At 43.8% G+C, this 17,128-nt stretch overlaps 1 non-coding gene and 1 pseudogene across 1 annotated transcript; both read left to right on the forward strand.

Annotated features, from left to right (window-relative positions):
* Positions 1–1,397: 1,397 nt before the first annotated feature.
* LOC136467486 (cyclin-T1-2-like) lies at positions 1,398–7,953 on the forward strand (annotated as a pseudogene).
* On the forward strand, positions 3,872–3,943 carry TRNAR-CCG (transfer RNA arginine (anticodon CCG)). The gene has a single exon. It is a non-coding gene; the product is annotated as a tRNA-Arg (tRNA).
* Positions 7,954–17,128: the final 9,175 nt, after the last annotated feature.

A 17,128-nucleotide genomic window follows, 5' to 3' on the forward strand; every position in this document is an offset into this window, starting at 1 on the left:
TATCGACTTGGTTTCAGAAAATATCGGCTTTTTTTGGGTTAATTGGATATGTGCCATTATAACTTTGTCGTTTCTGAAGAACGCCATTACTATTTGTCTATTTTGAAGCATGCCATTACAATTCTTCGTTTCCCACAAATATGCCACTGAATACATATGGACATAGCCTGGGCCTAGCTGCAGGCGTATACGAAGACGTATACTTCATCTCCCCTGTCACTGACACGCGGGCCCCATATGTCATCTTCTTCCTCCTCTTCTTCGAATCTCTCTCCATCCCGAGCGCCAGGCCGTCGCGGGTCGTTGCCTCCGCGGGTCGCCCATGGCGATGGCCAGCGCCGCCGCCGCGGGTCACTGCCTCCTCCTCTCCCGCCCGTCCCCTTTCCGGCTTCGCCTCCTCCGCGCCGCCCTCTCCACCGCCGCCCCCACCCTTGGCCCCACCTCCACTCCCGCTCCCCCTCCGCGGCACGAGCTCCTCCTCGAGCGCCTCCGCTTCCGTCACCTCAAGGACGCCTCGTCCCCTAGCGTCCCGAGGCCCGCCTCGAGGGCCGCTGAGCGAAGCTCGCAGCAGGGGAAGGGGAAGAGGGTCGAGGTCGCCGAGAGCTTCGAGGAGCTCGGCCTCGGGGAGGAGGTGATGGACGCGCTCGGGGAGATGGGAATCTCCAAGCCGCGAGCAGCAGCAGCAGCACAAGCCCTCCTTGCTCCAGCGCCTCCACCAAGCACCACCGCCGCCATTGCCGGGGTCGACCCGAGCTCGTCGATCTCCTCGCACAAGCCATCTTGCGCCCTTCCGCTGCTTCCATCGGCTTCGCAAGCGCATGAGGAGGCCATCTCGCTACATCTCGTGGCTAACCTGAGCTGGAAACCTCGTCTCCCACGACGTCGGCGGACCTTGGGCCATCCTCACCGACGCCGGCCTCACCTGATCCGCTCTCACCGGCGAGGGCACCCTCAGTGTGTTTGCAGGGCCACCCTCGACCTCCTCTGCCGTCCGCTAGCCCTCCACGGTCGCTGGAGCGCCATGCCAGCATCTCACGACAGCCATGGACGGAAGGTGGGAGCAGGAGGAAGGTGATGAGGAGAGGGGGAAGAAGAAGAAGACATGTGGGGCCCACGTGTCAGTGACAGAGGAGATGAAGTATACGTCTTCGTATACGCCTGCAGCTGGGTCCAGACTGTGTCCATATGTATTCAATGGCATATTTGTGGAAAATGAAGAATTGTAATGACATGCTTCAAAATAGACAAATAGTAATGACGTTCTTCGGAAACGATAAAGTTATAATGGCACAAATCCGATTAACCCTTTTTTTTTTCCGGAACTACTTGGTTTAGACTCGGGAAAACGTACATACCCTTATTACCCAGAGATTAATGCATGGCCCAAAACCTTCTACCCTGCGGCCTTGCTTCTGTTCTCTCGCGTCGTTCTCCCGTGCCCCTCGCGTGCGCTCTATCTGTTTCTGGTGGCGACGACTTGCGGTCGCCGCCGCCGCCGTGCCCAGCCCTCTATCTTCGGGACCTTCACCGGCGACGAGCACCCACCAGGTACGCCCACCCCTTCTCTTTCCGCCCCTTCTCTTCCCACCCCTTCTCTTCCGTTCCTGCTGCGCGAAACCGAGCTCCCAAACCCAAGCTATTTCTATTTGGATCTGATCTGATCCAATTATAAGTGTAGTATACGTGATTATGCCTGCAAACTTCGATTTTTTTCCTTTTTTGCAAAAAAATCGGGTCTACATGTACACCCATGTCCTTTAAGATCGCTAATTTTTATTTCTGTATATAAGGTGCATGGGTAGAAATAGAATTTGTCCCCCTTAACAGGGTGAATTTGGTGGAAGTTAGGCTGCTGTTTGTTGTATCTAAATAATTGCAAATTTTGTCTTCTCAAAGCTTTTAGTGCTATTACTCCACCTTGTTGCTCGGCATAAGCTCGATCTTGTACCTGCTGAATCAGCCTGTTTTACCTACCTGAATCATCGTAGTAATTTTTTCATGTGAGGATGGTGCGAGCTGAGCTTGAAGTCAAACTATTGATATTCGACCAAAAGAGCAGGAGTAGAAGTGTGCTTGACAGTGTTCGTATTGCATCTTATAATGATGCCTTAAATAGATTAGAGTTCCAATTGCTATGAGATTCATGAGTTGACTTACTTACCTTTAGGGCTTGTTTGGAAACTCAGCAATCCCCTTCAATCCATACGTTTTGGAAGGGGTTGAGGTGGAAAATTAGTCCGTTTTCCAATCCACTCCATATGGATTGGGAGAGATTGATTTTTATCCAAACAATGCCTCAGTAAATCAGAAATATATCTGCACGTCTTGTTTCTCAAATTATTTTTTCTTCGCTGTCTCTGAAAAGCTTTAAACACTACGGTTCTGTTTACTGAACCATGAGTGGAGGGCATGCATGGCTTGCAGAATGTTCTTAGTATTTCCGACCTCAAACATGGATTGTTGTTAGTGAGTCTGAAATACCCAGGCTAGGCTGCAAGCTTTGTTTTCAAGATAGTTCCACGAGAATTACCTAACTGGTGACACCATTTTGCGAAGCAGAATGTTCTATTAGTAACCATCCACTTCAACAATATTCCATAAAGACCTTCTTTCATGAATGACGACCGGAAACAAATTGTTTATACAACAATAGAGAGAGACTTGGCAGGCGTAAAACTCCCCCTCGACCCCATCAACCCAGCACACACAGACATAGTTTAACACATCGTGATTCTATTAGTGATGAAATAGAGTGGATTGTAGCATGTTGATCAGGCCTATGCTCACTTAACAGTGGAAGTCCATAAAATCCATGACTTATCAACCAGTATGGGTGCTGTTTGAATTGTTTCCCATAAAAAACAAACCATAAAGGAGCCAAACGCATAGCTTCCCTGAAGTTCACCCCCCTTCCCCCCGCTTCCACATGGGTGCCACTTCCCCTTTGCCTCGACCGCCCTTCCACCCTGTTGCGGCCAGCACCTTCAACCTCCCAAGGTCACCGAGTTCCTCTGCAGCGGCACCGTGCTCCCCTCTGGCCGCACTCAAGCTCCCATCCGCTGCCACTCCCATCCGCCTGTCACCCTTTCCTCTGCATCCAAACTCCTGAATCCGCTGCCCCCAAGGTGGTCCAGCACCATATCTACCCATCTCAGTGTGAGATCTGGCCGTCTCCGTCTCCATAGCCAAGATCCGGCGGTGGAAACGACCATGGGTGCTAGAGACTGCCAAACAGTTTTTGGGCCGGAGCTTCCCTACTAAGAGTCTGCTGTGGGCAGCAGAAGAAAAGCTAGCTTCTCCATAATTTTAAGCTGTACGAAACAGGTCCATGAGCTGGTTACAACCGTTCTCAAGCAGTGACTTCCCCTAATACAAGCTTGTCAGGTTGCGAAAACTGGTTCTCTCCAGCATGCTCAAATCCAGTAAAGAAAATATAATTTTTATACCCTGTAGGACAATGGCCATTCATTCCCCCCTGCAACGTTAGGAGAGAGGAAACGGTGCTGCTTGCACAACTGGAAAAAAGGAAATATGAAAAGCTGTTGATGGCCTAGGGCCTGGAGAACAGTCATAGGCTCATAGCATGCTGGCAAAGTAATAAGCTCTGTTGGAAATCACTCCTTCCCTTTCTTTAGTGTTTATCGCAAACACACACTAGGAAATACTCCCTCTCCTTTTCAGTGTTTATCACAAACACACACTTGGAAATCACTCCCTCTCCCTTCTTTTGGTTGATCCGTCTCTCTCAACCATCACCATTTTCTCATATATATAGCTGATACACCTGCCCATGATATCCTCCTAAATACTGTAGTCATAACTCCTATGATTGCCTATTATTCTCCTTAACTACTAGCTGAAAAAAATCAAAGGTCCCATGGTCTAGTGGTCAGGACATTGGACTCCGAATCCAGTAACCCGAGTTCAAATCTCGGTGGGACCTATTTTTTCTCCGTCAAAACTACTAGCTGAAAATCTGCTAATACTAAAGACTGTGCCTAGACACAATAAACCTGGACATGCATGACAAGATCTGGTACTACATGCATTTTTTAGTCGTTACTTATATAAATATATATTTTTATTTTTTATTTGTCTGTACATTTATATGTTCTTGCTTTTCTCTAGCAGTATATCAATGCAAAGCAGTGGATATTTGGTTCTAAAGATATGTCAATTCTACAGGTTGCTTCGCAAAACTTGCAATGTCCAGGATACAACTAATTAAGCTTCCTTCAACCTTATCTGGATTTAGAGGAGGTTGCAGAGAGCCCATCCAGCAGGGTGTCTCAGACATACTGATGGATGGGGCACCCAGGATCCTTGAGAAATCATCACATGAATGCATGCACTCTTGGTACTTCACCAGGGAAGAACTAGAGAAATTTTCTCCATCAAGGAAAGATGGTATTACTGAAAACAAGGAGTCAGAAATTCGGCATTTATATTGTTCATTTATCCGGGATGTTGGCATCAGGCTGAAGCTGTATGAAACTCCTTTCGACTCTCTTAAGTGAAATTGACTTTGTTCAACCTTATTCTAGGGTGTTCTTAGTTTATACTACTTTATATTGTGGCTCATAACATGATTGTTTACATTGACCCAATCTGTCATGAACATAAATGACTTCCTTTTTTTCTCTAAGACAAAGCTTTTTTTTGTTATACGACCAATATGTTTGACTCTGCTACCAGATTGTATTATTTTGGCAACTTTGGTAAGATTTTCTATATGTGGTAACATCTTTTTTTTTCCCACAGACCTCAGATGACACTAGCAACAGCAGTCATGCTTTGCCATCGTTTCTATTTACATCAGTCCCTTGCCAAAAATGGATGGCAGGTGAGAGACTATTTTGTTGTGGCAGTGATGGTTGCTGATGTCTATGAAAAGTGACAAGAGTGCAGAGTTTCATTGCCAAGCATTTGTTGGCAATATGTTCTCCATGTCTAACTTAACATTACAGAATATCCTTCAAATCATTTGAAGTATTTAATCTTGTAATACTATAACTATTTTAGTTTTCTGATTACATGCTAATTGCTGATTCATCTTGATGCTACTCTACCTCAAGATCACTTCGTGATTGGACATTTTAAAGGAATCTACCAGCTACAATGTTGTTGGAATACATTTTTTTCTAGAACTTTTAAGTCCTAATTCACTTCTCTTAATATACTAAAAAGTTTCGAGGTAGTTAAGAGTTGTTTTCAGTTTACCTGGGAAGTTTGTGTTTGTCAGATATGATACTAGTGTGATTAAGTACAATACTTCGTCATAACTGGGAAAGTGCATTCAGAATTTTCCTATTGAAGTTACTTAACCCCGATCAGCCAACTGGGTTGCAACTTACTGTTACAACTTAAGCAAGTTTGACATACTTTGACGGATCATCTTGTAAATTACATATTCACCAGTAAGTTCTATAGAAATGGCTCACTTTACTGCATTTCTTTTCTTAGTTTTGTAAGATTTGTTTAGTTCATATTTACCAGATCACTTTTCCAGAAATTATCTCTCTGTTATCATGCAGCCCCTAGTTATGTTGAACACTAGTAGGAATTTCTGTTTTATTATGTGTGTTCATAATATTTACTCTGTTCGAAGTGCACGATCTATTTGTGGTATGCTCGTTGTGGACCAGTAGTTCTTCTGGAACTTTTATTTCCTTTTACTGGTTTTAATGGTTCCTTTTGTCATTACCCTATTTCAGACAGTTGCAACAGTATGTGTATTTCTGGCGTCGAAAGTTGAAGATACTCCTTGCCCCCTAGACCATGTAGTTAGAGTAGCCTATGAAACAATGTATAGGCGGGACACTGCTGCGGCTCAAAGGATCCGCCAGAAGGTACCACTAAAATAATGTTTGAGACTTTTATGTTGTTGTCCATTCAGTGTTTGATCAGCATCTATTATACAGGATGTTTTTGAGAAGCAGAAAGCGCTCATTTTGATCGGAGAGAGATTGCTTCTTACAACTATTCGATTTGATTTCAACATTCATCATCCTTATAGACCACTTTTTGATGCTATGCAAAATCTTGGCATCAATCAAAAAGAAGTGAAACAAGTAGCATGGAACTTTGTGAATGACTGGTATATGATAAGCTATTTCAATATTTATCAATGCCAATATTTCTAAGATTGCAAATCGGATGTATTAATTCTGCTACTTATGTTCAGGCTTAAAACAACATTGTGCCTACAGTATAAACCCCAGTACATAGCTGCTGGTTCCCTTTACCTGGCTGCAAAGCTTCACAATATCAAGCTTCCTTTGCATGGAGCGCATGTTTGGTGGCACCAATTTGATGTTGCGCCAAAGCCTCTGGAAGGTATGTGGACTATTAGGTGGATCATATCATTATTGTACTCTTTGCTTTTTGAAACATGAAAAGAAGACGTATTTCTGCAGCTGTCATTCATCAAATGATGGAGCTTGCGGCTGTGAAGAAATTGATGCCTGCTCGTCCCAATCCAGGTTAAGCAAAAGGACACTTTATGTGAAGCTAAACTGAGCTTATCTAATAGCCCAGACTCTGTGTTGAATCAATCAAGCTTGTTAATAAGCAGCTCAAGTCCTGATATTAGCGAGCCCAGTGACCACGTGCAGGTGGATTCCTGTCAATACTTGATAAGCAGTCACACGGGTGATTGTAGGGTCTCAGGTCCTGACAGCAGTTCGTTGAATACTTGTGCTAATATAAATGTTTCTTGTAAAGCACATGATGAAGAGAGCTTGGATCATGCCTTAATAACCAAACATGACAATGGGATGATGCCTTCTAGTAATCAGACATCATTAGATGCTACTGTAGGCACTGAGGGCAGTGCTGAATATATGAAGCAGGATGGCAAGCCAGTGTAATGACTTCAATGTCAGAGTCAATGACGAAAGCTTGAACCAGGTGTCAATAAATCAGCATGGTGATGGTGTCCCATTGCCTGATGTGGTATCACTGGATGCCAAGGTGGACAAGGAAAGCAGTTGGTGTCTGGAACCATTGATTGCAAACTCCGGTTGCTGTACTGACAGTGTTAATGTGGATAGCTTGTGCACTGATCAGAGATTGGCTGATGCTGCTTCAGGCCCCACAGATGATGCACCATCCGTGCTGCTGGCCAAGGTGGAGTCTGATACTTTGAGTGCAAAGCTTGGAAATATTGATGTTGCCAGGATAAAAGGTTTATTGATGAAGAGGAAGAGCCGGAGGGAGATCCAAGAGCAAGCCATTGCTTTAGATGGCCTCAGTGAAGAAGCCTGGATTGAGAGAGAGCTCGAGTCTGGGATTGTTACAAAACAACTAGAAGCCAATTGTGCTGCCAATGCCATCTCAGATGAGCTAAGTGATGAAGCCTGGATTGAGAGAGAGCTCGAGTCAGGGATTGTGGTAGGACCAAGAAATGAGCAGGCAATCACTTTTGATGGTTTGAGTGAAAATGATTGGATCGAGAGGGAGCTTGAGTCTGGGATCATTGTTGAGCCAGCACCTGTTATCAAGAAGCGGAAGCTGGAGTCAAGCTGTTAGCTCTTAAGCTGCTGCATTCAGAGGCCAGATTCCAAGCAGGTGAATAATGACAGATGGTGTACCTTGCCCGAGTTGTGGCTAGGACACATCGAAGGCAAAAGATAGATGTCGCACAGATGGGGCGATCAATATTTTCCTTTTTTTTATTTCTTTAACCAAACACCTCGAAATACTTTGATACAAGGGGTGTGTGCACAGTGGAATCTTCCCAGTTTCTTAAATTCAGAATCATATCCATTGTATTTGTTCCTTCTTGTGAGTGTATATCTAGCATGCCTGAAATTCGGCTTTAGATTGTAGGTGTAACTGTAGCAGGGGTTTTCTGGTGTTATGCCCTACGAGAGAAACGATTCAGTGTAACTGTTACTGATAACAAAAGAAAAGTAGTTATTTTCGGTGTAAATGTATTGTTAACAAAAGAAAAGACAGTTACTGGTGTATGATGTTTATAAATTGATGATGGATGTTCCTTGAACGGTGTCGTAAATTGTACCGTAACTTTCCGCGTGACTGTCACGCTGTTGATTTACTTTTCTCATGGATTTAGCTGCTCGAGTGTCTTGTCGAGTCAATTGTTTTCTTCACACCTATCCGGCTATTCTTGGGATGTCCAAATCTCTATCTATATGTTTCTACATCTATATCTATACCCTAATATAAAAGATAACAAATCAATAGGATTTCTTTATCTATACCGTAATAACAGTCAATAGGATTTCTTTATCTATACCGTAATAACAATGAGTTGGACTTGGAGTGACCTAGCCATGTAGCATTGATTCATCAACTCATCCCATAAGGAGGCAGCTAACGCGTCACCCGTTGCGCGATTGGAGAGCGCGTGACCCCTGTCTTGTGCATCTTCCTCCTTCGACCACGCAAGCTAGGAGGGCGTCTCAAACACCGTTCATCTTCCTCCCTCAACCACGGCCTCGTCCTTGCCCCCGCCGCCGCTCACCGCCTCGCCACAACGAGCTAAGGTTTCATCGGCGGCCGTGGAGCTCCCGACGAAACCCTAGCTCGCTCGTGGCGCCACCTTCTTCCCCTCTCCTCACCATGGCCATGGTGCCCTCGCTCTGACCTGGCTCGGCCGCCTCCACCGCCGTCAGGGCCCGCCCGCCGGATCTCCACTGCCTGGTCGGCCTTCGTCCCCCAACCCCCTTTCCTTCTAGTCGTTGAAGTTTGGGAAGAAGGGAGGGAGAGCTCGCCAAAACCTTAAGAAGCAGATCCAGGAGGAGGTGGTGGTCGTGGTGGAGGAGGAGGTCTACCTCGCCGGCGCCGCCGTTGGAGGGGAGAGAAGGAGGAGCTCGCCGGCGTGGGTGGGGGCGAGGAGCGGGTGCAGGGAGGAGCTCATCTACGAAAGGAGCTCACGAGCGCGGGCACAGATGAGGGTTGGAGGAAGAACGTGAGAGGGAGAGGGAGAGGGAGACGCTCCCAAGAGGGAGAGAGTGGGCCAGCCGTGTCGTGCCGTCCGTGCTCCGCGTGACGGTCGCGTATTTAACTTTTTAATCCCATAATAGTGGTCCTTACTATATTTTGCGCCTGGTGGCTAGTTGACAACATACATCAATGATAAGTTCACGAGTGATTGAGGTCTTAGGAAGTTAATTTTCCTAGATTCCCCTTATAATATTAGGCACATTTTTAATACCTTGATATATTATATTTTATTAGGACGGAAGGAGTACTAATACAATCCACAAAAAGCAAATACGCGGTGTATGGCATAATCCCACGTTGCCTCTCAAACTCTAGATATGTCTGCTTATAACCGATCAAAATGCTATCCGAGCACCACATAGTAAGCACAAATGCAATCTCTTTTGTGATTTCGAATGGAAACTTGTTGAGCTGTAAATACGAAAGTTGTTCATCGGCTAAAGACAAACAAATTTCATTTAGACACTTAGGTAGTTGGATCCACAAATAAGGGATCTAGTGCTCCAAGTTGAGGATTCAAGTTAAGAACTTAGGTTCCTTCGATTCTTCCCTAGTTCGTTTGAGTTCGAAGTTGAATAACTAAACCAACTCAATTGAGACTGGGATATCTTTGCATGTCATCTACACCTAAAACTCTACAAATCCTAGTTCAACTTTCGGCTAGGTTTCTATATGGATTCGAGATATATATATTGGGTTGGAAATTTGTGCATTTTGTTTTCAACCTCGAACTAAGTGTTTTCTATAGTCTAGGAGTCATCACTCGGATATGGACTCTGGATTACTCAGGACTGACTTGGATCACTCAAGACTAAACCAACTCAAATGAGATTGGGATATATTTGCATGTCATCTACACCTAAAACTCTTTTTTTAGAAAAATAGGAGTGAATCCCCTATTGTATTCGTTTTTGGAGGGCATAAGTATGTACAAAAGTAAAAAAAAAGGAGAACAAAACAAAATCTAAAAAAATAGAAGCCAATCTTTAAGAAGAGATTTCTTTGAATACTTGCATCTAAGAACTAACAAAGCTAAATCCTCCTTAAAGCAGGACTCCCAATGACCAAGCGAGGGTCTTTTATTGTCGAGGATAATGCCATTCCTCATTGTCCTCATAGTCAAACAGGCCACCATGATTATATCCATAAAAATTGGGCTGAAGGAAAGGGTTCAGGCCAAGACAATTCTGTCAATAAGATCAACATTTAGGTTCCATGGCACCCCAATACGACGCCAGCACCACCTACTGAAGGTACAAGTAAAGAAGAGATGCTCCAAAGTCTCCTCAGTAACACAATTGCAGAGCACACAATCAAAAGAATGTACCGAGAAGTGTTTTCTTCGGAGGAGATTTATTGTTTAATCATTCCAAAAGAAGGAGCAAAAAAAAAAAAAAAGAATTTATGCTTGCCTTTACACCTGCTCTTCCATAACCATTTAAAAGGCCGTGGTGCAGAAGCTAACCCCATAAGTGCTCTGTAGGCATTCTTGCAAGAGAAAAGGGAGCTGCCCCAAATATAAGTCCACTGATCATTTCCAAACAGGTTGAAATTGTCATTGTCAAGAAGCACATCAGTTCAACTTGCGGCTAGGTTTCTACATGGATTCGAGATATATCAGGTTGAGCATTTGTGCATTTTTGTTTTCAACCGCAGACTTAGTGTTTTCTAACTTAACCTAAGGTTTAATACTATGCCTTTTATTATTGAAATTTATTAAGCGCTTAAACAAGATATATAGCTAGTTACTCGGCCTTAAACATATATAGCATCTTAGTAACACTGCCAGTCAGCCACACTTACACTTCAGACATTACAGTCTTAGAGACTTTCATACCGATTGTGTTTAATTGAGTTGCTAGGGCCAGTTGGTGATTGATCTGGTATGAATTTCACGTGTAGGGTTTTAGCAAGGAGTTTATTCTGAATTGATTTTAGCCTTAATAATGAATTATAAAAAGCAAAAATATATTTAGTTATGCTCAGAAATTATGATGCACATGAAATGTATACCCTTAATAGGATGTTACAATTTCCAAACATTCCTGAATTTGTTTTGACTCCAAATTCTTCATTCTTGCTTAGCTTTGAGTCAAACTTGATTCCTTAGGCTCCTCTATGGACATTTGTTCTCCAAGTGTGCATCTTTAATCTCACGGAACTTAAAGGTCAAGCTACTAGCTCTCATTCCCCTTTTATATTATGGTGAAACACTAAAGACTAGCAAAACCTCTCCTACCCAAGATTCCATCATATCATTAATTTGTGATTACTTGGTTTTAGAAAGGTCCTTAGCCTTGAATCCATGTCCTTGATTGCCTTTGCATCAAAATTGGGGGGGGGGGGGGGTCACATTCCTCTTGTGCTTTGTGACCTAACATCCAAATTGTTAAACACCAAAACTTGCCACTTACTTAAGTGTCCATGCTTCAGTCGATTAGTATGGCATAGTTTGATCTGCCTATTGTCCTATAACATACTCTAGAGTCTAGAAGAGGAACCTACCAAGCTTCTTTGTAAAAGAGGCAAGAATGAGGATGCCTATTAATCCTGCATCGGCGTCAAAGTATCTTAAGTTCATTATTGCCCATGTAACCCAAGGATTCTAGGAAAAATGAAAATAATAGAATGGATCAAGTTGAAAACAATTGCTTTGTGACAGCTATCAGAAGAGCAATTCTAGTTCATTGTTAAGAAAATTTTAAACCAAGCAAGCAAAATTGGATACCTCTAACAACATATATAGAATCCAAATGAACCACACCCATGCTAAATCACATGAGAACCACCCAAAAAAATATCATGAAAAGGCATCAATCAAGTGGATCCGAGTGAAACAACTCATAGTGATTCGCAGCATCAGCAACTCAATCCACTCAAGATTGCGTCGATTATCAAAGTTGATGATCACCAGAGCCAAGACCCTTGATGCAATTGGCATCAACGTGAAGTTTAATTTGGCCTCCAAGGATCTAGTTGTTCACATGGGCTCTGAGTTGGGCCTCCAAGTGACCATCCTAGCCATTTTCGTCCTATTGTGGGGCACCACACAAATCAAGGCCACAGACAAACATTCGAATCTTCGACTATAAGTTGCTTAGTGGCCTCGCTAGAGACGAAAAATCTCCTTCAATGACAAGTGATAGTTATGGGTTGGAGATGAAGACGTGCGTTGATTGGCCTTACCCATGTTTTTAGGACGGTGATTGCTGGTGGTGAGCCCGGGCTTGGCAAGGATAAGCAGCATAGGAGAGTCATCATCTAGTACGTAGAGGGCATATATGTGGCTCGGTGGAGTGTGCTGCGGGATGATGGACATTGAGGAGGCGTCAATTTTGGGCGTATTAGTGGATGGATGCGGAGGAGGCAACGATTTCTAGTGGGGCTAATTTTGACAAAAATCCTAGGAGAGACAAAACAGAATAGTCGGGCGAGTCGCAGATAGGGGAACCGATCGTGGTCAGCAAACCTAGGCAGGTTTGGCAAAACAATCCCTGATTGGTGTTCGTTTTTTAAGCGGCCGAGAAAAACTGCTTATAACCAAGAGCAAAGGGGGTGCTAGAAGTGGACACGTGGGGTCGAGGGAGAGAAACATGGAGAAGCGAGCACAAAATCTTGTGTTCTTTTCAGGAGTATATATTACTTGAGTATCAATATAGTTTAATATGAATCACTATTGACATTATTGGTATATGACTCATTAAGGAAACAATTGTCATGATTATTATAACTGTGGACTTCATATGCATGGTTTAAGCCATCTAGCTAAGGCCCAAGAAGCAAATTTTTTATTTCTCAACTATTATAATCCCTTTAATAATAGTTTAAGTGTGTTGAAGAAAATTAAAGAACCTTCTGAAACACTAGGGAGCCTTAGGTGAAACAAACAAGCTAGGCTTGAAATATTAACACAACTACAGAAATGGTTTTCGCCAACAGCATTTTCACCGATGGTTCTATTTAAACCGTTGGTGATAGTATATCACAATCAATTTGTGTCATGAACGGGAGGTGAAAATTAGCCTAGTCTTCACCACCGATTCAAGCCACAAAATGACCTTGAGTATATAAGTGGGAAACCGTAGACAACACCCATCCTGACCCACCTGCACTCCTCCCCCTTGTCCCTATCACAATAATCTTCATCCCCCTTTTCTCTCACCTGCCCCTCTCTCCCTCATCCACCCCTCTCTCACTCACTAGTCGATCGAGGCAACGTGCGCCCTCTCCCTCCCTCCCCTTCCACTCCGTCCAACGGGCAAGGCACGGCGGCACCAGCCTAGATTTGCGCGAGGGCATGACGATGGCCGAGGATGCGATGACCTCGCCCGTCCCGGCCCCTCCCGGCAGCCAAGGGCATGGGCGGCGGCCGAGGGCGCGACAATGGGCGCATGTTCTTTAACCGGCGGTTTGAAACCAGTGGTGAAGATGGGTTACGAACCAGAGGCGATGAGGGTTTTGTAGTAGTGTAGAGATGATAAACAACAAAATATGCATTAGAGGAAGAGTTATGTCTTCGGTATACATTCTAGCATTCATATATTGATCATTCCAAGCTCTCAAGATTCAAGCTCACATTATGCATTGGGTGGAATATTTTTTAACATGTATTTCTTGCATTCTCTCTCCTCTAATTAAGAAATATCTATATATAGAGATTACGCATTGGAATGATTATTTCTTGACATGCATTTTCTTGCATTGTCTCTCCTCTGAGATATAACTATATACATCACGCAACAACCCAAAAAGAGATGGGCAGTTGGTTAGGTTAGATCTAGTGTGGATGGTACGTTTTGATAATAGTTGGAGTCAGGGGCTCATCTAGGAATGCTTGGGAAGCAGATCAAGTTGCCCCTTTATTTCAAATAGCTATGATATATAGAAATGTGGTAAAATGAAGGGAAAATCTCTATGAACTAACCCTACGGGGTCAACATGCTTCAGTGTCCACGGCTCATGTCATGGCCCAACCAGGCAACCATAGACCATTTACAATAAACGGAAGTACGGATCGAACACATGAGCTCTCCGCAAACGTCCAACTTGCATTGGGGGATGATGTTGATCTGATAGGTGCCACTTGCACTGCGAGTCCACATCACTAGTAGAGAAACGATATTTGATCTCACCTCGAAATTTGGTTTTAGTCCCGGTATTTTTCGCGCCCAGAACTAGAGATACCTTTAGTCCCGGTTTGTAGCTCCAACCGGGACTAAAGGACCCTGCTCAACGGCTACTGCGGCAGGCTTTTGCTGCAGGGGACCTTTAGTCCCGGTTGGAGCTACCAACCGGGACTAAAGGTTAACTTTTACTCCCGGTTGGTCCCTCCAACCGGGAGTAAAAGTCTACTCCCGGCTGGAGGCTCTGTCTGGGACTAGGAAGGGACATTTAGTCCCGGTTTCTGTCTCCAACCGGGACTAAAGGTCCTCTCCTATATAGCCCTTGTTCCTCCCCGAGCCCGAGCCACTTCGAGCTCAGTGTTCTTGCTTCATCGCCGACCTCTCTTCTTCCTCGTCACCGGTGTATCACAAGATTTCTTTCATTCCTCCATCGATTCTTCGGTTCCGAAGGTTACCAACTTTATACTCTTATGTTTCATCAGTAGCTTATTTTATTTTGTGGACTAGATATATATGTGGTTTTTTATGTTAGATTTTTTTTATTTGTAAGCCAATTAAGCTCAAAATCACTTTAAAGTTTACGTATTTGGATGAAGGAAGGTTAAAGTAGTTATTCAAAACTAGTATTGAGTTTTCAATTCTAGCATGCATAGCACACTTCATGGTTTGGAGATATAGATAATTTTAGAGTTTTTTTAATTTTATTTGTTTATAAAATGAGAAATTTATATTATATTAAAAATGAGTATAGAGAGTAGATGGCAACTGCTTCCGGGTCCTCGGCCTCTCATCGGGTTCCAAAGTGACTGAGGCCGGACCTTCCTCTCATTGCATGCGGCAAGTGTAAGGAGAAGATTGTGATGGAGTATCGGGTGAGGAAGGAGTGTCCCAACAAGGGCCGTATCTTCTACAAGTGTCCGGATCGCAATGTGAGTTATTTTATCATATTTAATGATTATGATTAATTTATACTTATTTTCATGATGATTGTGATTAAAGTTCTAATTTTTTGTTTTAATTTCAGTGGGATGGCATTGGATGTTCAGGCTGGTACTGGGAGGAAGAGTATGTTGAACACATGCAAAACTCTCTTGCACAGGCGGCTACGGCGGCTGATGAGGTAGTGATCCTGCGGAAGAAGCCCATAGATGTTGAACAAACGCATGATCTGTCTGTTTTAGTTGGGATTGGTCGCGAAATCCTTATGCTGCTGAAGTGCATTTTAGCTTTAGTTTTTTAGTGGTAGTTGGGATTGTCTACATTGTAGCGAGACTTTCATAAATTAATACCTTGTGTGGTGGCATGCATGTCGTATAATTAACTGATTATGTTCTAGGTTTTAATATGGTATGTATGTCATGTAATGCAGATGAGCCGGCATTGGATGTACAATGCTGATCGCCGCTCCCAAGAGTTCATTGAGGGCGTGCATTCTTTCTTACGTGTGGCCAAGGCAAACAAACGCGATGGTTTCATGTACTGTCCATGTGTCATATGTAAGAATTTGAAGGAATATGCTAGCTCAAGGAGTCTTCATTCACACTTGTTGAAGTCGGGTTTCATGCCAAACTATATTTATTGGACGAAGCACGGAGAAACCGGGGTTGTAATGGAAGAAGGTGAAGAAGAACAATGGGACGATGATGACATTATTGCTGAATATGGTGCCTTCAATGATACTTGCAATGGGGGAAGCTGAAGAAGAGGTAGTGGCAGAAGATGAGCCCGCTGATGATCTTGGTCAGGCCATTCGTGACGCACAAAGAGAATGCGAAAGTGAAAAGGAGAAGATCAAGTTCGAGCGCATGCTAGAGGATCACAAGAAATTGCTATACCCAACTTGTGATGTAGGACAGAAAAAGTTGGGTACCACACTAGAATTGCCTGCAATGGAAGGTAAAGAATGGTGTATCTGACAAGGGATTTGGGGAGTTACTGAAAATCCAAAAGAAGATGCTTCCAAAGGATAATGAATTGCCCGTCACTACGTACGAAGCAAAATAGGTAGTCTGCCCTTTGGGATTAGAAATCCAGAAGATACATGCATGTCCTAATGACTGCATCCTCTATCGTGGCGAGGAGTATGAGAAGTTAGATGCATGCCCGGTATGTCATGCATCGCGGTATAAGATCAGGCGAGATGACCCTGGTGATGTTGAGGGCGAACGTCCCACGAAGAAAATCCCTGCCAAGATTATGTGGTATGCTCCTATAATACCACGCTTGAAATGTCTGTTCAGAAACAAAGACCATGCAAAGTTATTGCGATGGCACAAAGAAGACCGTAAGGTAGACAATATGTTGAGACACCCTACTGATGGGTCCCAGTGGAGAGCAATCGATAGAGAATTCTCGGAGTTTGCAAATGACACAAGAAACTTAAGGTTTGCTTTAAGTATGGATGGTATGAATCCTTTCGGGGAGCAGAGCAGTAGTCATAGCACTTGGCCTGTTACTCTATGTATCTACAACCTACCTCCCTAGGTTATGCATGAAGCGTAAGTTTATTATGATGCCAGTGCTCATCCAAGGTCCAAGGCAACCTGGCAACGACATCGATGTGTACCTGAGGCCACTAGTTGAAGAACTTCTACTTTTGTGGAACAGGACTAGGTGTACGTGTGTGGGATGAGCACAAACAGGAGCACTTTGACCTATGAGCATTGTTGTTCGTAACAATCAATGATTGGCCTGCTCTAAGTAATCTTTTAGGACAATCAAACAAGGGATATAATGCATGCACGCACTATTTCGATGACATTAAAGGTATATTCTTGAAAAAATATCGAAAGGTCGTGTACCTTGGCCATCGTCGATTTCTTCCTGCGAATCACCCCCTAAGAAAGAAAGGCAAGCATTTTAAAGGTAAGGCAGACCACCAGTCCAAGCCGGGCAACCGAACTGGTGAGGATGTACTCAATATGGTCAAGGATGTGAAAGTAGTATTTGGAAAGGCACATGGCAGCGAACCTGTTCCGAACGACGCCGACGGTCACGCACCCATGTGGAAGAAGAAGTCCATATTTTGGGAGCTA

This window comes from Miscanthus floridulus, chromosome 7 (genome assembly GCF_019320115.1).
Source record: "Miscanthus floridulus cultivar M001 chromosome 7, ASM1932011v1, whole genome shotgun sequence".
Classification (NCBI taxonomy): domain Eukaryota; kingdom Viridiplantae; phylum Streptophyta; class Magnoliopsida; order Poales; family Poaceae; genus Miscanthus; species Miscanthus floridulus.